We start from the raw sequence: 25,336 nt of genomic DNA, 5'->3' as shown, positions 1-25,336 counted from the left end.
TATAACACACCAGAGGCTCAAATACAGGGATTCCTGCTAACTTACGTGATGTCGTAATATTATCTTACAGCAGTAGTTAACAAATGTAAGGTTCTGGTTTTGAGTCCAAGAAACCCGCCACACGATTAATGAGCGCGCTTTTATTGGCAGGAGCTTGGTATTTGTAGTGGGAAGTGATGGCAAGAGTTAATGTGTTGTGAAATTGGACTAATGATAGCATCCTGATGAAGGAAATGATTGTCTTATTATGATTTGCAGTGTTGCCCACATTTAATGTTGTGTTCTTTCTGAGCCCTGTATTTTGAGTGGGACTCTGGCAAAGTGTATCTCTAGCAGTAAGAATGTATTCAAAAAAGAAAGAAAGGGAGATGATTGAGTATTATAGATATATTCCATACAATCTAATAGTAAGACTTAACTTGGAAAAGTGAGGGCATGAAAGCTATCATTAAATAATGAAAAGCTTTCAAGTAAGAAAAGGAATTTTGACTATCTTCTGATACCACCATAGGACAAAACTAAGGTAAATTTATAGAACAATTTAAAAGATGAAACATCTTTGCCTGTGTTAAGAACATGAGCTTGCTAAAAGAAGAGAGAGAAAAGGAGGAAGAGGAGGAGAAAATGAGCTTTCTAACATACCTTTCAAAAATCTGTGGACTGGCCATATTGTGAATTCATGAGCCCCCTTCATTTGGGGTCTTTATGAAGAGGCCAACGTGACCAGATGCCAGGATTCCTATGTAAGCTAGGAACCTAGACCAGATGCCATTTCAATCTTGCAATGGAAGATTTGATCGAAGGTAGTCTCTGATCGCCCACCTTCTATATAATATTTTATTTGAATGAGTATTGCTTTTAGAACTCATGGAATATATAAATATAAAGTGATACATAAAGGGGAAAAATCTCTTTTCTTTCTTTGTTAACTGTTTGTTTCTGGGCTTCACTGGGTCATTGATGATTGATGCTGGTAATGATGTTCACAGAGCCTCCACAGGAACCTGGTTCACAACCTGAGTTATTATTGACCAAGAAAGAAAAAAAAAAAAAAAGCCTCACTTAGCTTTTGTGGAAAATATAATCTTATTGTATATTCTTCTAAATATCATCATTTATATATACTATTCCCTTGTTGAAACCATTCTTTCCCTTGTCAAACAACAGATAGGTTTATTTTATTTATCATTGCAAGCAAAATGAAGATTTCAGAATGTTAGATAATGGTACCTGTGTGTCTGGAGTTTTACTATAGATTTTACTTGCCAGAAAAATATTTAGAAGCTCTTGGCTCAGTGTTCTTATTTCTGGAAAAGCAACAAACTGGCATAGCTGAAAACCTGAAACATTGTTTGTTTAGCAATTTTATTTTTAAAATGTGAATGAGATGATTGATTTCTGAATATTCATTTAAACATTGGGTATTAAACAGAAGCTACATACATAATCAGGTAAACTAAGGCAAATTTTCCAAAGAAAAGTAGACATTTAAATAATAAGAATATTAATAAAAAGCGCACCAGATAAAATTGCATTGTTTACTCAATTTTTATTTACTTGTTTGGCTAATTTAACATTATAGTTGTCATAATTTTATTTCCTTTTTACTTTTATTTTTTATTTTAGCACTTTATTTTTAAGCATTTTTGAAAAAATTAAGTTTTTAAATTTTAATTCTAGCATAGTTATACAGTGTTATCTTAGTTTCAGGTATACAGTATAGTGACTTATCAATTCTGATAGTTGTTATAATTTTAAATTATAACTTTAAAAGAGGACAAAGTATAGGATTTTAAGATATACTAAACAAAGTAGATGTATCGTAATTTTTCTGCATTGTTTAAATGTCTTTAAAACCATTCTTAGAAGCCATTTAATTAAATTCAAGCTGCTTTTAATCCACACAGTGATGAGTCATATATGAAAAATACCATGTATTGTCACATCTAATTTGTTTTTATAAACTCTGACTTTTTAGTTTATAATAATAAACTTTCCTCACCAAAGCATTTAATTCTAAATTAGCAGATCTGTTCCATGATCTCATTAGTGCAGTAGACCCAGTTGAAGGAAGTTTCTTGGAGTGATTTTGAGATCTTTGCTGAAGTGCGAAAGGTTTTTCTTTTTTCTCTCTTTTTTTAAAGTTTGCCACTAAAGTTCACAGCAGCCAGTTACATAGACCATTGTGTCCTACATTCCTTGCACTATGGCTGCCACTGCGTCTAATCCCACATGGAGACCTACATAGCCTGGACTTATTTTCCCATTTAGGATCTTACAATGGAAAATAAAAGGCAAAAAGTTTTCTAATTCTTCCCATGTGGAAGAAGGGCCAAATAAGGCCTTTGAAATTCAGTTCTAGAGATGTACATTGCTCTCCCTCCTATTGCTTCTTTCAAAGCCTTCTTCAAAGGAAAATAGATCCACATTTATTAGGAGTTATGCTTTCTTCTTGACTGACTTCAGGCTAGTATCAGTTAAACCTCTGTGCTACTTTTTATTTGGAAAGGTAAAAGCAAATCATGTCAAATTTTCTCCAATAAAGATGGACTTTCCTTCATAAAAATTTAAGGTATGTGAATTTTATTGACCAATAAACAATCAAACTGTTAGAACAATTTGATCAGTTAATTATTTTAGAATAAATTATCTTTAATGTTTTGGAACCAGGTTAATGAGACAATTATCTTTGGTCATAATTTATGGATGACGCTACTGTAGTTTTTGGTATATGTACATAATTTAAATGGTATGACCTTGAATGTTAAATATGACAGTTTGCTTTTTTATGTGTGTGTTTTGAATGAGACTCATCTCAGGATGAAATCACAGCTGAAGTATTTAAGTGCCACCATCTCAGCTCTTAACATTTATACTGTGTGATCTCTTGGCATATTTATTATGCTCACTTTCCTTTTTAGTTTCTTGAAACTCACACATTCACTTTCATAATTAGCAAAAAGTTTTCACATTTGACAACTCTGACTGCTTATAGTTTAAAACATTGGCTTTCAAATGCATAGCAGACCCTGGTTGAATCATTTCCTTCAAGAGGTAAGATAGAGTAGTAGTTCTTTAACAGTCTTCCAAGAAGACTGCTTGATTTTGAATCTTGAGCATGCCACTTAGTATGGGCAGTATAAACAAGTTATCTAGCCTGGTGTAGTAATAGTACTTTGAGAATATTAAATAAGTTATGTATTTAAAATAAGGTAGTATCTGGCAGATAATGAGCGTTATATAAGTGTTACTCCACACAAATGTTATTCCAGACATATGGTCATTTTGAGCTAGTGACATATGAAATGTTGTTAACTTTCAGGATATTTCATTCTAATTGAAGACTAACTGAAATATATGAAATGATTGACTCATTGATAGTATGAGTAATTTGCAAGTAGTATTCTTGAGGTTTTTTTGTATAGTAAAGTAATCATTTTCTTTGTAAAGCATTAATGTGAAGAGTATACTATTAACTGGAATGGAACATATTTTTACCTTTTAAAAATAATTCCAACTGATGCTGCCTTTATGTGTGCAGATCACTGTTTAATTATTTGCATATTTTAGCCATTGTTTGTTTTCACTGAGTAGTTTATTCCTTTGTACCCATATCTTTTACGCATTTGGTGAATGTATTGAATCATTTACTCTAGGCTTGGCAGGCATTGAAATCCTATTAGAATTCACTAATTTAAATTTAGGAATTTATTTATCCTTTTTACATGGGACTATTTTAGATACAAGTACATGTTTTAAGAATGAACTTTGACTTCTCAGCTAGAAATCAAGTATCTCATAAAGAGCAATCACAAACAGATTTAATTCATAAGTGTTCACAGTCCACTATGTATAATAAAAATGCATAAAATACAGCAAGGAACTTACTTTGCACTTGTGAGAATGTCAGCAATTCAATATAAATACTTCTCTGAATTAATACTTATTAGATAGAACAATCAACAATATAGCTACCATCAGCTCTCCAATGATTTTAGGATTTTAGTTGAATTAACCCTATCTTTGAATTCAACAGAAACCTGTAACTTGAAGCTCCAGTGTTTAATATTAATTTTTAAAAATATCTCTTACCTGTACTAGCTATTTACATGACAAGAAATATGGAAAAGGGTCTTACAAATTTCTTAGTGTTGTGACCTTTTAAAAATGTTTTATTTAATTTCATTCCCAGCTTTCTTTCTTCTATCTCCAGTATGGACTGATGTGTTATTTCCTTTAATGAAAGGAAATTTTAATTAATATTATATAGATAATTTAATAACAAGCTCATGATTACTGAATTCAATTAGTGAAAGATACACATCTGCTAAAAAGTGTTGTAAAATGCTCATATCATCCTAGAGAAATAATAATTCCATTATTCTAATATTCCACTAATTATTGGAATATTCCACTAATTATTGCACTCATTGACACATTATCAACTCTTAAAAAAATTCTGTTTGGAGATTAATTTTTTAAAAACTTAAAAAAATTGTATTAAGTGTAGTATATAACATTGACTGATTTGGATACTTCAGAAGAAACAGAAAAAGGTTTCTTATTTGACAACTGGCTGAATATTCACTTAAATGCATCCCATGTCTTAATTTTCAAAGATCCAGTAGGCTAATGAGTAGATATTTTAAATAAATGGTTGGATTTGTTTCAAAATTTGTGATTATTTGGCTTGCTCTACCTTGAAATACATTTGTTCTTGTAATTGTTATATGAATCCATGTGAAGTTTTATGTCATTTTCAGTTATTTTGGCCCACTTAAAAAAATCAGTGTCAAAACCATGGAAGTCGTTATATATCCAGTAATAGGCCAAATCAAATATGTAACAGAAGAAAATATAAACATTTATAGTTTCAAATAAAAGAAATTCTATAGATACTTATTTTTCTAATGACAAATTTGTAGATTTTTTTGACCCTCTTAAACTGCGTTTAGAGAAATTTGTACATGTGAAATCAGATTTTTCTGTAAATAACCATAATTTTATTAAGTGACCATGAAATGAAGCAGGAAGAAGCATACTTGTTTAATGTCAAAAAAGTATATTTTATTTATCTATTTTTCAAATTACATTTTGTTTGAAGAAATTTCTTAAAACATGAGTTTCCCAAATGTAATGTTGAATTATTTTTGTTGCCATGGGTATGAGTAGCATAAAAAAACGGTTTGCTCTTTACATTGTCACTTAATAGATCATAGAGTTTGAGTAAAAATGTTAAGTGAAAAATACATATAATTTTTAACATTTATTTTTATTTTACAGGTGAGCATTGTTGCTTATCCTAGTATTTCGTATTGCTGTGCACAGGAAGGTTTATACTTAGCTAGAATCTATATGAATACAAGGATAACAAATGTTGTAGAAACCCACAGATTATCTAGCAACATAACCTGAACTTGTCAAAATCTGATGGGCTGGGTTGCAAGCATGAGCAAATTTCAGAGATATGTAATGTCCAGTGTTACATCTGTGAAGCGTTCTGATCAGTCTGTGGTTGACCCCTTTCTTTGCAGTCTGTGCTGTAAGGATGTTAAAGACAAAATTTCTTTAAATAGTAGCTAGCTTTTAGGCTTTTTAAAGGGTCACTAAAACCTCCCAGAAGTCTTGGCTTATTTCCAAAAGCACCTTGAACATGAATAACTGTAATCTCACTTTTCTAGAAAATCAGGTACTTGGAGGGTGGCCATTTTGTTGGTGTTAGGACTGGGGTCTAAATAGAAGTTGACCTCCCCCTCCCCCGGCCAGAAGTGCAAGAATGTTATCAATATGCTCTTATCTCTTTGCAATTAAAGTAATAAAACCTTCCTTTGTATTTCTTCTGAAAGGTCTATAGCTGAATCTCCTTTTCCTTTTTGGTTGAAAGTGCCTATGCTTTTCTTCCCTTCAGTGTGAAAGATCACTCTAGTGAACAACAGATTTACTTTTCTTCTTTGTGTACATGGATGTCACACACATATACACACACACACACGCATGTGGGTGGGCACACACATTTTTCAAACACTAAAGTTTAATGCCAGTTTTTAAATCCATAGTCCCAGAAAGATATGTGCATGTGAGGATATAGTCTTACTTTAGAGAAAGAGTTACATGAAATTTTTCCATGTGTGACAAATCTAGCTGAACAGTTTGCATAGTCACCTATTAATTTTCAACTGTGAGTGGGATTTTTTCATGTTGATTTCTTTTTGAGAGTGGGGGAAGGGGCAGAGAGGGAGACAGAGGATCTGAAGTGGTCCGGTGCTACCAGCAGAGAGCCTGATGTGGGGCTAGAACTCATGAACCATGAGATCATGACCCGAAGTCAGACACTTAACCTGCTGAGCCACCCAGACACCCCTGTGAGTGGTATTTTTTAACCCCTATTAGCTCTGATAGTGGGATACCATAAAGACATAATGAAATCAAGTACCCAGATGATTTATACATTTCACATATATTAGTTCTTAAGAAGTGATAATGAGAAGTCAGGCTTTAATAGTTTGGAATTTGATAATTTTTATTTGCATGGCCAAGTGGCTGATGGACTACATAATGCCTGGGATAATGCCCTAATGATAAGGTAACAAAAGATGGGTCAGGGACAAGAGGCATGCTTGGTCATCATCATGATAACATATTTACAGTGTTTTAATTTTCATTGGTTTAGATGTCTCAGAGAAAGGTAAGAGCACCCGATCAAACTTGCTACGGATAAAAGGTGTATTACAATTCTAAAGCAGTAATCATCTAAAAATAGGTTAAATGATGCCTAACTTACAAATGTTTAGCTAAAATACAGGTAATAGTATTGCCTTAAATTAAAGATGTCAAGAAACCCAAGTTTAATTAGCCTGAATCCTAAGAGATTTTGTTATGAAATGGAGAATAGAATATTTTGAATTACATTAATGTGTTAAATTCAAAGCCATTTTCTTTATGTCAAATTAATTCACTATGGAGTGATACTGTATATGGATCTATAAAGTGCACATATACTATGAAGTCTAAGAAAAACTATGTAAAATTAATGATATTGTTGATAGCTCAAACAATATGCTAAACTACTACTAAGAATCAAGAAAATGCTTTTTTAAAAATAATTGGGAAGTCTTCATTGTATAGTGTGAAAAGCATCACGATGACTCTTCTAGCATTGACTAAGGAGATGCTTTGCTTCAGTTGAATATGTTTTCAGACAGACTTTAGAAGACCACAGAGTTATTAAGGAGACATTGTTGATTCTCTACTGGAATGCATTTCTTCTCTTCTTGCCTCCATCCTTACTAACAGAATGACAGTTTTGTTCAAGTATCCACATGTTGATGTGCTGCTATGCCATGTGTTTCATATTAGCGTGGCCTCATCCCAAGGGGATGAACTTAGACTAGTGTAAACCAAGCATAGTAATTTCATCTCTTTGCCAATGATTGTTTTAGGAAATGGCTTATAACCCAGTTCTAAGTAGTGAAAAGTAAGGTGAATCCCCCTGGGGACTTTCTGAGAAATTTTTTAGTTTTTAAAATAAGATTCAGGACAGAGCTATTCACATTTCTGTCTGTGAAAGTTGCTGCATGTGGAGGTGATGCCTGGAGCAACTATAGTCATCTTGTGTTCATGAGGAGAGCTACCCAAAAGGTGGAGATTGGTAGAATGGAGTGAGAAAAAGCTACTAGCTCCTTGGTGAACTGCTAAAATAATGAACCCAGAACCAGCCCAATCTCAGTGTTCTTGTTACTGAAGTAATAGGCATTTTAAGATTTTTATTTTATTTTATTTTATTTTATTTATTATTTTATTTATTAATAGATATTTTAAGGTATTTAAGATATTAAAAGATATTTTAAACCATTAGGTTTAGTTGGGTTTAGTTAGGTAGGTTGGGTTTTCTGTTATTTTGCAACCAAAATCTTCTAATTGATACGACTCTAAAATGTTATAAAAATAGATATTGCATTCCTATTTTATTGTTTTGGGAGCAATGGTGAAGATCTTCTTTTTGAAAAGATAAATCTATTTGAAGAATAAACCAAGGTGTATTTTCCTGTTAGATAAGTTCAAATTCTAGGTATGTCTCCGTTACCTCATTTAGTTTGCTCTGGTTGGACTTCTGTTTTAAATTCCAGAAAATTTTAACTGTTGTGAAGTAAAATATGTAGGAACACAAGTTCATTTTAACATTACCCAAAATAGAACATAATCAAGAAAGCAAATCAGCTACAAAAATATACCCACAATGCATGCCAAAACCAACTTGAAATATTTTTTTTGAATTATAAAATATTTACAAATGTCTGTGCCATTGATCCAGGAGTGTATATAATTATAAACTGACTCATCAAAAATGTTCCAACGTCCATTTTTCCAGGACTAGAATTCATTTACTTATTATTTAACAAACATTTATTGGTAACCTATTCTCTAGTAACACTGAAATAGAAACTGGTAGTAAAAAGATGAATAACCATTAAGACATCATCCATACCCTCAAGTAGTTGCATCCTGTTGTATATCTGTGTGATCTGAGTTAAAAATTATTGAGAATATCTTTTCATCTTTTAAATATACCTTCCATGATGTAAACAGAATAAAAAATAAGAAAAGAAAACATTTTGTGGAAGAAATAATGGTTAGGCGTTCTTAGTATTCGACATCATGGATTTCAGTTCAAGTAGTTACATAAACTCTATGTGTATATTTTTAATGATATGTTCTGGGCACTGTGCTAGATAATGACCATAGAAAGGTGTGTAAATCTTTTTTTTTTTAATTTGTATTTTCATTGTAAAAACATATTTTAGAGAGAAAGTGTGAGGATGGAGAGGGGCAAAAGGAGAGAGAGAATCCCAAGCAGGCCCCTTGTGCAGCATAGAGTCTCACGTGGGTGATGTGGGTCAGGCATCCCAAAGGGTGTGTAAATCTTGATTCCACTTTAGGAATTTCACAGTGTAGTATAATAGTCAAGAGCATGGAGATTTAGTGACCAACAGTTGTGGATGCCAGTCACAGCTCTGCCCCATACTAGACATAAATTGAACAAATTGTTTTATTTTTTTTAAGTTCTTAGTTTATTAATTCTCACATGAAAAATGTGCACAGTCACCACAGATAGTCACTGCAGAATCTTTTCTTTACTCCTTCTTTCTGACAGCATGAGCATTGGCTTTTGTAATCCCCCTGACTTTCTTCATTCTGTTCTTTTGTTCCTTTTGCTTTTTTCTTGACATCTTTGTCTTCTCATACAGGCCATGTCTGGCAAGTCTATGTTTGGGTTTGTTTTTCTTTGTATAATCCAAGGAATCATAAATCATGCCAAAGGCAGTTGTCTTGCCACAACCAAAATGAGTTCTGAATCCAAATACAAAGATGACATTGGGTATAGTCTTGTACATTTTGGCTAGTTTATACAGAATTTCTATCTTAGGTACTGTGTTGCCTTTCTGGGATAAAGAATATCAGTGACCATCTATCTGTTTCTGTTGAAATAATCAGTTGGTCATGAACTTCCTGGTCCTGATAGTTACTATGTCATTCATGATGGTGGCCAAGCTTCAAGCAGTCAGGGAACAAACAAATTGTTTTACATTTTTATAAATCAGCTCCATCCATTGTAAAATAGGTATCGTTACAGAACCCACTTCATAAAGATGCTATGAAGAATAAATGTTATAATGCCTTTATAATATGCATAGCCCAGGGCCTGGAGTGTGGTACAGACTCAAAACTATATACAATAGTACGTAAAGTATATCAGGCAAGGAAGATAGGAAAACACTTCTTGAGAAAAAGCAAGGAGGCATTGATATTAAAAGTTTCAAGGAAGGTGATAAAGAGGTTCTAAGCACCAATGTCTGGAGTTTAATATAGATATTAGAAATAAGTGACTTTGGGGGATTAGATGTGGGCCAAACCATCATATAGAACTGAATGTTGAGCCACTGAGTATTATTATTATTATTATTATTATTATTATTATTAATAATAGCAAACATTTGTGCAGTGCTTACTGTATGTCAGGCAGATAAACACTTTAGATAAATGTTAATTAATCCTCATATTATTCTACAAGGTAGCTACTGCCATTAAGCCCATTTGCAGATAAGAAAACTGGAGCCTGGAGTGATTAAAAAACTCATACAAGGACACATAATAATTAGCAGAGCCAGGATTCAAACCTAGTCAATACTCTTAACCGCTATGGCTCATTTGCTTCTCTATGTTTGAAAGGTTTTAAGAACAGGATTGAGAAGATCATATTTGTCCATTGTTTTCCCTGTGAGGAGAAATGTAGGCAACATTTCATGGAGCACATGCAGTCAGTCAAAAGACCCAATTAAAGGAGGTTGAAGATACAGGCAGAAAGACAATTTATGAGGCTACAGACTTACCCAGAAGAGAGGTTTTGAGGTCTTGAACCATAACAATGAGGGTAGGAGTGGGAAAGAAGGGAACTGATTCAAGAAATATATATAGATGGTAAAATTGTCAGTGTATCTGATTGGATAGGGATAAAGAAAGAGGTTATCTTGGTTGATTTTCTAGTTTCTGTTAACTGGTGTCAATCATTACAGAGACTAGAGGCAGGGAGTAAATGTGGATAGAAGGTAATTCCATTTGGGATCTATTTAATATGAGGTACCTGGAACAAATAGGCATCTGACTATTACAGCCTTAAATTTGGAAGAGTGGTTGGGATTGAATGTGTAGATTAGGGAGCATGAGATCATCTGACAAAAGAATGTAAAGGCAAAAAGACAAAAAAAAAAAAAATACTGTGGCATCTATGGTTTAGAAGTCAGGGGATCCCAGGAAAGAACCTAAGACTGTTATCAGACTGTCTTAATGTTGAGTGAATGGTCAGCACTGGTAGACACAGCAGAAATGGTTAAAGATGATGTCTGTAATGGTTCTATTGTATTTGGCAAAAATGGAGGTCACGTTTGTTTAGTGTCATTTCCATGGAGTGGAAGAAGCAGGAGAACCAGATGTCATAGTGTTGAAGAGTGAACAGGAGGTAAGAAAATAGAAATAGCATGTGCATCCTGCTCCTTCAAGAAGTGTACATATAGTAAAAGGTGATAGGCAGTTGCTCTGTAGGGGATGCATGGTTAAGATGGGTAGGGGTGGGGCATCTGGGTGGCTCAGTTGGTTTACTGGATTTTGGTTTAGGTCATGATCTCAGAATCATGGGATCGAGCCCCACGTCAGACTGTGCTGAGCATGGAGCTTGCTTAAGATTGTTTCTCTCTCCCTCTGCCCCTCTCCCCAACTCACACTCTCTCTCAAAAAAAAAAAACAAACAAACAAAACCAGAGGGGGTAGTGTTGTACATGTTTGTGTTATGATCGAATTTCTGTGTTTGTCACATAAATATATTTTATTCCATTATAAAAATCTTCTAGCAAATTAAGATCCTTTAACTTATGAATTGAGTAAATAATTATTCATTATATTTTTGTTTTGTGTCATGCTAAAGCTAGGTTCTGGCATTAAAATAATAAGGGTCCAGGGGTGCCTGGGTGGTTCAGTCAGTTAAGGCTCTGACCCTTATTTTCAGCTCAGGTCATGATCTCACAGTTAGTGAGTTAGAGCCTTGCATCAGGCTCTGTGCTGGCAGTGAGGAGCTTGGTTGGGATTCTCTCTCTCTCTCTCTCTCTCTCTCTCTCTCTCCCTCTCCCTCTCCCTCTCCCTCTCCCTCTCCCTGTCTCTGATCCTTCCCTTCTCATGATTTCTCTCTTTCAAAATGAATAAACATTAAAAAATAAAATAAATACAATAATAAGGGTCAGACCCTACCATCCAAGAATACAGAACAGGAGAGGCAGTTATGTACAAACCCAGCCTTAAAACACTGAGTTTTAATGGAATGATACAGAAATAAACAAATTGCTTTTAGAGTATTAGAAGGGAAAAGAAGAAGCAGGGCAGTAGCGTATAAAGAGGGTGGATCCTGGAGTAAGAGGACTGAATTGGATTCCAGTCCCAAGTTCATTGCTTTCACTTCCTTATGGGAAGGTTGGGGGTAACTTTCCTTCAGATTCAGTCATATGTTACATTAGGGTGGTTAGAATTAAAGAAGATAATGCATGAAAATATTTTATAAAACTGTTAGCACAGTTCAGTTGGAAGTGTTACTGCCTAGAGATGGAAGATGGCTGGGCGTGGGCGTGCTTCACAGCATAAAAGATCTTTGACATTGGCCCTAAAGTGTGAGTGTGATTTCAGGAGGGGAGGTGCAGAAAGCAGAAGGAAGAGCATGGCCAAAGGTCAGAGAGGATAAAAGTGACCCTCCAGTGCAGAGAACAAAATACAGGTCATTGAGGCCAAAGAAAGGGGGACCTGAGTGCCCCTAGTGGCAACTAAAATTTTTTCCAGAAAGGAAACTTGGAATCCTATCAGGAAAGGCCTCAAACCTAAACTTAAAGAGTTTGGACATTGTTCTTTAGGTGAGTAAAGCCACTGAAAGGTGTCTGAAAAATGGAGAAGCATAATGTGGTTGTGGTTGTTGTTGTTGTTGTGGTTGTTTTCAGGGGCAGGGCAAGGGGGAAATTTGGCTTGAGTTATGTATTGGGTGGAGAAGAAACAGAACAAGGCCTAAGGTCTGGTATCAGTAGTTGGAATGGAGGGACATGAACTTGAGACATATTTTAAAGGCAGTTGAATCAGAATTTATTTCCAATTGAATGGGAGATAGTGGTAAAGGGGAGACAATAGTCAAAGATAATTCTGAGCTTTCTGACTTGGGATAGCTTTGTGGAGTAGATGAAGATGCCATTAGCTACAGAGATTAAAATTTAAACTACAAGGGAAATGGCTTCAGGCTGTTCTAGAAATTAAAAATTGCTCTCTTTGACAAATGCAGAAGCAGCACCATGCTACTATCAGTGCATTTTGGCTCTTAGTGAAGAAGTAATGTGATTATATTCATGAGGTATGAATCATTGATATTTTACTTAAAACAATTTAGACTAGTCATTGGAGTTAGAGATAGTGAGTTAACAAAACTAAGTTATAAAATGGCCTATTTTTAAATTTTTACTAGATTTTATTTTGCTTATTTTATTTAATTTTGCTCCAGTTGATATTATGTAAAGAATAGAGTGAGTGGAGAAAAATGAATACCTGAGAATATAATGTGTTTGGGGTGCCTGGCAGGCAGATGATGGCATGTTTATGACATTAGGGTTGTTGGTCACGTATGTCTAGAGCTCACAGAATTGTTAGAATTGCAGATTGGAGAATTGAGTGGCATTGTTTCTACTTGGTAGTAGTAGCTTCTCAAGGAGCTTTGGTGCTCTTAGAAGAGCGCTGGGTGAGAAGGGACCAAGAATAGGAATTTGAGGAATGCCTGTATTTCATAGGCCTGCACATGGCATCTTCTTTACTTAGTATTTCTACCTTAGGATGGGGGGGAGGAGGGACATAAATCTTAATTTGTTTTAACACTTATTTATTTTTTTAGAGACAGAGAGGGATAGAGTGTGAGTGGGAAAGGGACAGACAGAGAGGGACACACAGAATCTGAAGTAGGCTCCAGGCTCCCAGCTGTCGGCAGCACAGAGCCTGACGTGGGGATCGAACTCACGAAGTGTGAGATCATGACCTGAGCAGAAGTCGGACTCTCAACCGACTGAGCCACCCAGGCGCCCCCATAGATCTTTAACAATGTACAAACCAATCCTCTTAAATTGGGTTCTTCATAGTATGAATCACATTGAAGATAATTATCATATACAGATTTTTAATGTTAATGTATCACTGTTAAGCACTACAGATAATGTTTCTATTTTATTAGCAAACCAGATGCAAACAATAATAGTGAGAACTCTGTCTTCAACAGTGCTGCCTTTATGTACTGTATATTTTTAGTCTCAATTCAAAGGTCACAGAAACTAAACAATGCCTCACTTTTTAAAATCTGTGAGGTGCTATTTTGAGACCAAGCTCTTTGACCATTGCTGTGGTATTATAGACTATATTTGGAGTAGACCCTGAAAATGCAAATTCTTCTCTAAATTATACTAGAGATTCTTTATTGAAACTATGTTTGAAATTAATAACCTTCCTCTGCCATGTGAAATTATTCAAATATTTCCTATGGTAATGGTTGGGATATGTAACTTTTTGAACACTCAAATTTTTATCTTCTTTCTTATAGGTAGCTTCTCTAGTTAAAGATACTAGAAATTACACATAAAATATTTTGAACTTTGTATAATTGTATAACTGTGTAACTGTTATATAATTTTGTTAATTAAAAGAATGACATATATATCCTAACATCTCAACGTTCATTTATTTGTCCAGAGTTGGTATGTGAAAATTAGATCCATATTTTTGTAATTCTTAATATCACAACAAAATGTGATTTTTGTAATGGTTTTCCAATAAAGTTGTGAAATATGTTACTTGAACTAGATGCACAATTCATCAAAGGTAGGTATAGCATTTAATTCATATTTATTTCCTTAGTACCTGGACTGATGCCTGAAAATATGCAGAATGTTTTGGAAACATTTGTTGAATGAATGAATGAATGAATGAATGAATGAATGATAAAGGTCCTCCTTCCCTGTAATACTTGATTTATTTGAAACACATTGTATTAGTCAGAGTTCCCAGGAGAAACAGAACCAACAGGATATATTTACACACACACACACACACACACACACACACACACACACACATATAGAGAGAGAGAGTATGAGAGAGAGAGAGAGACTTAGAGAGAGGTAGATTGATTGATTATAAGGAATTGGCTCGTGTGATTATGAAAACTGACAATTCCCAGTATATCCACAGTAAGTCAGCTAACTGATGACCCAGGAGAGCTGATGGTATAGTTCTAGTCTGAAGGCCAGCAGGCCTGAGAGTCAAGAGGAGCCAGTGTTTCAGTTTGAATCCAAAGGCAGGGAAAAACTGGTGTCTCATTTCAAAGGCAGTTCAGGCGGGAGGCATTCTCCCTTACTTGGGAGAGGGTCAGCTTTTTGCTCTATTCAAGCCTTCACCTAATTGGACGAGGCCCACCTGCATTAGGGAGGGTGATATTCTTTGCTCATCCTAACTATTTGAATGTTAATCTCTTCCAAAAATACCCTCACAGATACAGCTAAAATAATATTTGACCAAACATCTAGGCACCCGGTGGACCAGTCAAGTTGACACATAAATTTAACTATCACACACATTAGGAATCTCTATCCATAATTAACAGACATTGTAAGTACAGCCATTTTAGCCTACAGTTATATCCTTGAAAAATATTTTAAATCATTTTAAATAATTTCTTTTTAAATATACTTACAGCACTCTTTATTATGTTGTGGTAGATTTTTGGCTGTGTGATCACTACCTACCTCATCCATTAGGAGACTCATTTCACTTAAAGTGTTATTTTTCCCCAAAATATGCCCTGTTTTGTTCTGAAATACATTCTTATAATTAATCTAAATTACAAAATGTTCCTAGTTTATTGAGTAACATTTTTATTCTTACACTGAAACGGTTGTGAAAGGAATCTGTTTTTGTTTAATTTAAAAGTTATATATTAAATAGTTTGGCAGTGTGCAACCTATGCTTGCTTGATTCAAAATAGTATGAGCCCTGTAGAAAGTCAGGTTGCTGAGTCCATTGTCCATCAACATCTAAGAGAGTTTAGCTGCTAATGACTGACATTGCCATAGACCTCCAGTATCAAAAGACAGCTTAGAAGTTTAGTTAGAGTAAGAGATTTTCTTTGTTGGGAGAATTAAATTGACTCTTTTGCTCGAGAGGGGAGGTTTTCATCTAAGATGAGAATTGTTTCAGGCTGTTTTAGGAGAGAAAATTGCTCTATTTGAGAACTAAGGGAAATGTAAAGGTGGTAGATTAAGTAGTTCATAGTAAATTAGTCATAAATGGCATTCATGTGCCATCCACTTCAAAATATCTTTAAATGGGGTGATCAGAAATAAGAGCTCAGGGCGCTTGGGTGGCTCAGTCGGTTAAGTGTCTGACTTTGGCCAGGTCAAGATCTTTCAGTTCTTGAGTTTGAGCCCCACCTTGGGCTCTCTGCCATCAGCTTGGAGCTGTCTTTGGATCCTGTCTTCCTCTTTCACTGCCCCCCACACCAACCCCATGCACATGTGCTCAAAAATAAACATAAAAAAAGAAGAGCTCATTCAGTCAAGGAAAATCACAGTACACATTTTTGTACTAAGAATATTTATTTTTTCCTTTTCTTTGTTGCATTTGATATCTTGATGTATTTGGTTGATGGGTGAGTCAACTAATTTTCTTATTTTTTAAAGTTAAGTATTTCTGTGGCACTTCCTACAGTTATTAATGTCAAACTTAAAAGTTCATGTCCAACTTAGTCCTGCAATGTAAACATTGCTGAATTTAATAAAAAAAAATTCAGTATTAACAATAAAAACCTCTAGGTTGTTTTGGCTTCTTAGAACATTTCAGTCGTATGTACTGTCTCTGGTGACTATTAAATAGGTTGGGCTCAAAGAGTATCAACAAGAAATAATTATTTTTTCTCATTTACCCCACCTCATGACTGTTTTTTGTTTGTTTGTTTGTTTGGTTTTGTTTTAATATATCAGAATAGTCTCATTTTCAGGTATAAAAAAATGTATGTTTGCAATTTAAATTTTAACATTGCTTCCAACAGAAAGGTTCCCCTATCATCTTTTGAGCTCAGGTCGACCAGGAACTCTGGAAACCAATAATGAGAGAGGTTAGTGTGGTCCCTTTCATTGTTTTGTTTGCTCCACCTCTCCCAACCCCCCACCTACTCTGTCTCCTCAGAGGTCAGGGCAAGGGAGGAGGAGGAACATGAATAAAGGAACAAAGGCCTTGTTTCTTTAGTTCTTTTAAATCTGCCCGTATGTGCCCTGTTTATGTCAGGCATCCAGATGCTGTCTTTCTGTCATGGATCACATTTGTATCTTCTTCAGACACACTCTTATTCCTCACTACCTTTTGCATACACCACCGTGTTGATTGCAGCACGTCCTGACAGTGGCAGTGTGCTCTAAACCTGACCACTTGTAATTCTGCCATCAGCTCCTGCCCACTGCACTACCCTTCCAGGTTCTTTGTGTTACTGTCCCCTAGGCCCAGCAGGCAGCCCCCTTGAGCAAAATCCTTTCCAGAGCGCTGTCACTGGCTTTCTGCTTGAGTTAGCTACTTGGCCTTGGAAAACTTCATGCGGTCTTCCTTGACCCATCCTGTTGCAGAAATGCAACTGCATCTCTTTTGTTCAAATATCATAGGCAGCTCCACCCAAGCTCCCACCTTCAGAATTCTCTGACAAAAGGTAGGCATAAGTCCTTATCTTTATGAATACCCTCAGGCTCATGGGAAAACTTTTCCAGTTGTTCCCAGAATTCTCTCATACTTTGCTTCTGGGCTGCACACTTGAAACTATGACTGTTTGAAGAATTCAGCAAGCAACTATTCTGTGACCCTTGTGAGGGACCACTTCCTTGCAGGTAGCGCAGTCTAAGGGGGAAGTTGAGATGATACTTCATTGTCCCCTAAGATTCCCTTCAAAGAATCTTTGGTTGTGGATCTCTTTTCACATATTTAGTCTTTTCATTTAGGCTACTGGAACTGATGATCTTTGGACTGGCTTTACCATGGATATGACTGATAACTTCTTTTCCATTGTCCTTAGCTTTGAAGCTTTAGCTACATTCCAGGAAAACAGGAAAAGTTCCACCTCACATTTAGTTACATTCATTTAAGGCTCACATTGAACTCTACATGGAAAAGTGATATTTATCATCCCAGTTAAATGTGAGGAAACTGAAGCATAAAGAGTGTCCTTACCTGCCCAAGGTCACTCAACTTGCCCAAGGTCACTCAACTTGCCCAAGGTCACTGAGTCCTAAGTGACTGCCTAACTTTTATCCGCTCTACATGTTGCTAAAACAGAATAGGACAGAGTCTAGAGGATTAATGAACCAATCCCCGTCATAGGTGCCTCCAACTGTAAAGCAGACAGTTCTAATACTCAGATGTTTTACTTTTCCAGTTCTGTTTTCCTTTCCAAAGCTTCAGAGTTTTTGATAGAAATGGCATTCATTTTTTCCCATCTTAGAATGGTTCAAATACTTCAAATTTAATTGCTAATTTTCATGCTGAAATCATAAGCATCTTAGTAGTGTTAAAATATTTCTTATTCAGCTGTCTCAGTACTGCATAGCATACACCACTGGCAACCATAAAAATACTACAATAGCACTGTGTTAAAAGAGAAGGAGTATCAAATTCTACAAATGACAAAGAATATAAATTCCCCTAACAGTGTTTTTATGCTTTCTGAATTTTTAAACAAATATTTTTTTTACGAACTTGAAAGTTTATTGCATTATTGCTTTATATGAATTTTTTTTTCTCAGAAATCAAATATTTCTTATTTGTCTTCTTTCTTCCCCCTGGGAAATTATTTAGTCTTACTGCTATAGTGACATAAATCTGCTATTTGTTTACACTCAGTACCATCCTGATACATTATAAATAGTGCATTTCTAAAATGTATCTACTTGTAAAATGTAAACTTGAGAATTTGGCTCCAAAGTACAGTCTTATCTCAGGTGTTTTGTTCTATTATGCTCATGTGGAGCTTATATTTAGTATTACTTGAGTTGCAGATTTATTTCATCTTGCCTAGCAGCATCAGCTATTTCCTTCTGCTGGTTCCAATTATTATGATTATTTCCAGCCTGAGTGAAGTTTGGCAAAAGCAAATATAGAAAGGGAAAGAAAAGAATAGGCTATTCCCTCTAGCTAACATTCAAGCTTATCAGTCTTTATTTAACCTCAGAAACTATTTATTAAATATTTGGAGTTAGCAATTTAATATTGATTTTGGTCTTCCTCGGTGTTGCAGACATAAACCCAAGTCTGTTCAGGGCACAGTTTAACACTATGACATAGTATGAAAGATGCCATTTCCTTACCCCTGATAGATTGAGCCATTGTCCTTTTCTATTACCGAAGCTAAAGTGAAGATGGACTTGTGTTTGTTGAGTTCCTGTGATATTCCTTGCACACGTGATATATAGAGAAGTAGAGGTTATAAGCACATATGGGTTACTGCCTACAGTATGAACAGTATTTATAGTTAGATCCCCATTACATACTTGGGTGATTTTGGAAACTGTTAGGTACTTTTCTTGTCATTCATGCCTGAGGCCCCAGACAGTTGTATGTTGAGATTGTGGGATGACAACCGAGTAGGAGTCAAGAAACTAGTTCACATAGGCTGCTTTTTTTCCTCCATGTTTCTTCAGTAACTTTATGGTAAAACACACACACACACACACACACACACACACACACACACACACACACACACTCCAGAACCCAGTTCTTCCTCTATTCTCAAGGACACAAAGCATTTGATAAGAACGTCTAAAAAATTGACTCATCCTAATAAATTTGCTGTGAAGCTTTTATATAAATTTGAGAATTTAGCACGAGGGGAGACAAAGGCATCATATTGGGTGCTGACTTTGTGCACTTGCTTCTTTGTCATTTGTTTCCATATAGTACTAATTGCCAATGCTAACACAAAATTCTACAAAGCCTTATTTTACCACTATGAAGTAGAGAAATGACTAAAGGCGGAAGACTGATTTATAACCCTTATTTTTAAAAAAGCATTAAACTTGAAACAACAAAACAAAATAGCAAAACAAAAATGTCATTAAATGTGAAAATAACCATTAAGGCTAACTCCTAAAACTTCTTCATTTGGTAGACTTTGTGACTACCAATCTTATTCAATAAGATTATTCTTGCTATTATTAGAGAAAAGTCAATTATAATATATAGAATTCTAATGTATATGAAAAATATGATTCTCTGATAAACTTACACAACCATTTTCTCCAACTTATATTTTGCCTTTGTTGCTAACTTCAAAAAAAACAACACACAACTCTGTAGAAGATAGGGAGCTGAAAATCTTTTTCGACAACATTGTAAATTTTGCTAAGAAATACAGAGAAATCAAACCGTTGCTTTTTCATTTATTGACTTGTCAATGAGGCTTATAGTACAATGTTTATGTTCAAGATTTATTATATATTGAAACAATTTGATTTAATTCAAACACAATAAAATAGATTGAAAGCTGTTCTGCTGAATAACTTTTTTTAATAAAAAGTGGAAAGCGGGGTGCCTGGCTGGCTCAGTTGGAGGAGTGTGGGACTCTTGATCTTAGGGTCGTGAGTTCGAGCCCCATATTGGTTGTAGAGATTACTTAAAAATAAAATCTTTATATAAAAAAGGTAAGGAATGACTTTTGTGGATGGAAAAATATATACTTAATTTATGAAGCATTGCAGAAGTGGATTTGGTATAAGGGATATTTACATAGACTTGTATGGTATATGAAGAACTTATAACAGGTCACTTCTCTTATATAGCTACACAGTCTACTTTTACATTATTTTCATAACTGATAAGTGAGGCATGTTTATAAGGGCTTTATATAAAACATACCCAAAATGTTATCTAAATATTAACTATTGGAAAATACAGAAAACTGGATGTTTATGTGTTCTTAAAAGTAAGCTTTTCAAAGGACGTGACTTGGGCAAATGGAAGCAATGGCAATTATGCATTTTCAGTAGGATATTAGCTGATTTATCATTGAATATAATTTAGCAAAAATGTGTAGAAAATACAGATGTATTTTCACTTCCATGTTCATTTTGCTTAGCACTCAGTTTTGGAGGATTTTACTGACTATTCCTCGATCAACAGGAAATGTGAAGATGGTGATGATTATACTAATTTCAAATTTTAAAATTTGACATTCAGTGATAAATCTAGGCATTCTTTACCCTCCTTGTATATTTATAGCCTGCCAAGAATAAGGATAGGCCAGCCTGTTAGTAAACAATATTATAAATCATTTGATACTATCAAATAAACACCACTATGACAAGATGGTAATTCTTGGCAGTGGTCACAGAGAGTACAAGCCACTGCATTTATGTAATGTATTTAAGGTGGAATGGCTTCAAGATGGAATGGTTTATACAAGTATGATTTCATTTTAATCTGAGCTGTCTATTTCTACAGATATTCAAATTATTTGTATTTTCCCCTGAAGAAAAGGCTTGTTTATGAATGATAAAGGCAGATTTCTTTGCCTATTTGAGCTTAGTGAATTTATACAGACATATGCTCGGACCTGCCAAATTTTCAATTTGACAACTGCCAAGTTTTTATCCAGTCCTCTCTGACTGGATCCAGGTCCATGTTTTCCAATTGCTCTCTGTATATTTCCACATGTATGCTATGCTTCTTTCTTTAAAAATCTAAGAGTCAGCTTAATTTCCATGTTTGTAAGCTATGCCTGATTTTCCAGTTTCTTCTAATGATACCATTGACCCCTAGTTCACTTGAAATAGAAAGCTGGAAATCCATGCCCTCCCTTTTCTTTTATCAGACTCTTTAATTTGTTTAATTCTGTCAGGTAAGTCTTGGTAGTATTTCTTGTCCTTGTTCTCTGCTTTTTCTTAACATTCTATAGGTGTTTCTTTATTTCTAATGTCTGTACTAATGCCATAGCTTCTAATCTGGTTTCCTGCTGACAGTCTTTCCCCGCCTAACCCATGCAGTAAATGACTACCAAGTTAATCAGCCTAAAACAGCACTCAGCATTGTATTCTTCCTTCTACTCTTTTTTTTTTTCCATTGAAAAAACTCTAAATGCTTCACCTGACATTCCAAACTACCCACTAACAACAACTTTCTACATGTATTTGATACCATCATCCTATGTATACACTGCATCTCAGGCATGCTGAACTAGTTCAACTTGTCTCCATCCTTTTGTTCATTCCTCAGCCAAGAATATTGTCCTGTCAGTTTTGCCTCCTAAAATTCTGCCTGGCTCTAATGTCACCTCCTTATTGTATGATTTGATTGCTCTAATTAGAAGCAGTGTTACCTTTATTCTTTTTTTTTAATGTTTATTTTATTATTGACAGAGAGAGACAGAGCATGAGCATGGGAGGGGCAGAGAGAAGGGGAGACACAGAATCAAAAGCAAGCTCCAGGCTCTGAGCTGTCAGCACAGAGCTGATGTGGGGCTCAAACTCACAAACTGTGAGATCATGACCTGAGCCAAAGTCAGACGCTTAACCAACTGAGCCACCCAGGCTCCCGTAACCTCTATTCTTACTTGCTTCTGTCTTAGGGTACTTATAGCGAACCACCTTGCAAAATCATTATTTATATGTATACCATCTACCTACTGCTCCATAGAGTGATTAGGTGTGGGGATTTAAGTTTAAATATCTTTATGACCCTGTTCATTATTGCCCTCACAGAGTAGGTACTCAATAAATGTTTATTGAATAAAGAAGTTATCTGTTTCAAGACAGGAATGAATTTTTGTGTTCTCAGACTGCTAATTTAGATTCCATATTGTGTGGAATGCATTTCTGTCAGATGACAAAGTATATCAATATTTATTTGTTAATGTTTCCATAATAAAGACTTAAAATGAGAAGATAGTGGAATTTGGTGGAAGTAAAATCTTTCTTTTTTGTGTGGTATTAAAACTAACTCCAGAACTATTGAGGTATTCAAACTAAAGTTACCTTATTTTCAAAAATACTTAACACAACTGTGTAATCTGAGTAGCAGAGAAAATGGGAAGACAGTTCTAATCAAGGTAGAGGAGAGTAGATTTATTGCATTTGCAACTTAAGATATCATTAACAGGGCACCTGGGTGGCTCAGTTGGCTAAGTGTTCGACTCTTGATTTCAGTTCATGATCTCGCAGTTCATGGGTTGGAGCCCTGTGCCAGGCTGCATGCTGACAGTGCGGAACCTGCTTGGGATTCTCTGTCTCCCTCCCTCTCTCTGCCCCTTCCCTGCTCACTCATTCTCTCTCTCTGTCTCTCTCTGTCTCTCTCTCTCTCTCTCTCTCTCAAAATATAGTATATATTATATTTAATATAATATATAATCAGAACCTGAGCTACCACTGTGGGCATCCTTTTAGAAAAGACTGCTGTAATGTGTTGTTTAGAAAAGGTGAATAATAAATAGTAACCATAATGCATAGTCTTGAGAAATGTAGGTATGAGCTGAAGTTACTGTCCTCAGTAGTTTTCAAGTCATTCTCAAAAGATTAGTTCCCTTTGTTTCTGGTAACAGAGGGTCACATAGATTGCTAAAGGCTTAAGGAAATTCAGAAATAAGATAACATAAACTTTAAAGCTTTTAAATCTTGGTTAGTAGCAATAAACAAAGAAGACGAGCTACAAAGGAAGGGAAAGAACCGCCTTGCAGTTCTGTGAAGAATTAGGTAAGAAAATGAAGCATGTAGTTGCCAGCAGGTGTTCATAGATTTAGTTAACAAGAGTGCACAATATCTGATTAGGTCGGTCCCAAGATAAATATCAAATGTTAAAACGCTGTCTCTAATCTCTGCACGTGTGAGACAGAACCCTAACTGTTGCATTTTCCCCCACTTCAGGGCAAATTGAAGAACATTTTGCGTACAAAGCCCATGAAGGGGCACTGAATAAAATGTCAATGGGGACTCCTTTTGGCTCCCATTAAAAGATGATGATGCATTTTGTGTATGCATTTGCTATACTTCATGCTCTGCCTTCTAGTTCCTGAGTTAAATAAAAATCACCAGAAGTAAAAAAAAAAAAAAACAAAAAAAACAAACAAAAAAAAAACACCACCCAAACTATATATAATTAACATACACTGGGCACTGGGATTTCCCTTAATGTCTAGGTATGTAGTTCAAAAATAATTTCTTTTCAAAGAGTAAATTCTAAGGGGAACTCGTTTCAAACCTAAAGTGTGAAGAGTTCAGCTCTCTGACATTGTGCATCCCTGGTTAGTTTGACAAACTTCTGGAAATAGAATATAAATGCCCAATTTTCTTGGACAATTCTAGTTACGTATGCAGTAATTTTTCAAAAAAGTACAGTTTAACAGATAAATAACCGAAGTCTTCTATTGAATTCAAGAGGGAAGATAGTTGGAAGCTGTGGGAAAATGAAAACCTTCCTAGTTTAATAATTTCTATCTGAAAGAAAATCATTTTTTATCTTTGCTTTAGGTCATAGTTATAGATTACAGTGACAATCCTTTAGGCAGGTCTGAGAATTTCTTCCATGAAGATGCCAAGGAGAATGAGGAGAAACATGGGAGGAGAGAGAAGAGAGGTGGAAGAAAATGGGAAGGAGATTTTTATTTAGTCCAGAACATGAGTTTTTGATCTAATGATCTGTGCATTCATCTTTGGAAAGTGTTCAGTCAACCATATTGTGAGAATAATAATTTTATTCCCATATTTTATTCCCAATATTTCCCGTACTGGAGTTCTATGATTGTGGAAGTTTAGAGTATAGTTACCAGGAGTTGAGCAGGCAGCTCCATAACAAAAACTACAACCACTCTCAGTTTGAGGTCAAGACAAAGTGCTTAATGTTTTTGAGAAAGATTCAGTTAGATTCTGTTAAACACAATAGATTAAACAATCATTTGTATGTTTGTTTGAAAAGATTCTTTCTTTAAAACAATACAGTGTCCTTCATTCAAGTCCAAACACTGAGTTTCCTGGTGCAGCTTTTTGTTGCTGTTGTTAAATAATCTGCACAATGCTTTTATAGTGCAGAGAGGCAAATAGTCATTGGAGCCTTTATCCAAGGGCTGTAGTATTCTCTCTCTCTCTCTCTCTCTCTCTCCCTCTCCCTCTCTCTCTCTCCCTCTCTCTCTCTCTCTCTCTCTCCCTCTCTCTCTCTCTCTCTCTCTCTCTCTCTCTCTCTGTCTCTCATGTCTGTGTGTGATTTGTCAACATGTTCCCAAGCAGACATCACAGGACACAGGATTATAACAAATGTTATCAGGTTAATTTCCAGTCATATAACTCAAACAAGATTAGTCTCAGGCAGTTACAGTTATGTAATCAAAAAATATTTATATACCTCATTTTCTACAATACTATTTTGACTAATCTAATATATATATTTGACTTTACGACATTAGTGTTCTATTTGCTTGAAAGTACCAGAGACACCTGTTAATTTTGACTAAGGTTGATTTCTCTTGCACACAGCTATTCGGGGCTGGTGTAGAAGCTTAATATTTATCTAGAACCCAGAATGTTCCAATTCTTGGTTCTTCTATCCCCATGAGTAGTTCTAATCCTAGTGACCCAGCCACCACGTGCACATTTGAAATAGTAGGAGAAATGAGAGAAAGAAGGGGCACATTTGGCCATATTTTAGTGAAAGTTTCCGAAAGGGAGGACAAGACTCCTACTGTTTATATCCTAGTAGCCAGAAC

The 25,336-nt window shown here is 35.2% G+C and overlaps 1 protein-coding gene and 1 pseudogene across 1 annotated transcript in view; one reads left to right on the top strand and one right to left on the bottom strand.

The window, feature by feature from the left end:
* MAGI2 (membrane associated guanylate kinase, WW and PDZ domain containing 2) overlaps nucleotides 1-25,336 on the top strand; it is a 1,332,916-nt gene that overhangs the window by 2,377 nt on the left and 1,305,203 nt on the right. The window lies entirely within an intron of this gene.
* LOC122206845 lies at nucleotides 9,132-9,536 on the bottom strand (annotated as a pseudogene).

The sequence above is a fragment of the Panthera leo genome, chromosome A2 (assembly GCF_018350215.1).
Source record: "Panthera leo isolate Ple1 chromosome A2, P.leo_Ple1_pat1.1, whole genome shotgun sequence".
Lineage (NCBI taxonomy): Eukaryota > Metazoa > Chordata > Mammalia > Carnivora > Felidae > Panthera > Panthera leo.
The sequence above is the reverse complement of the archived record's forward strand: the minus strand, read 5'-3'. Positions and strand labels throughout refer to the sequence as shown.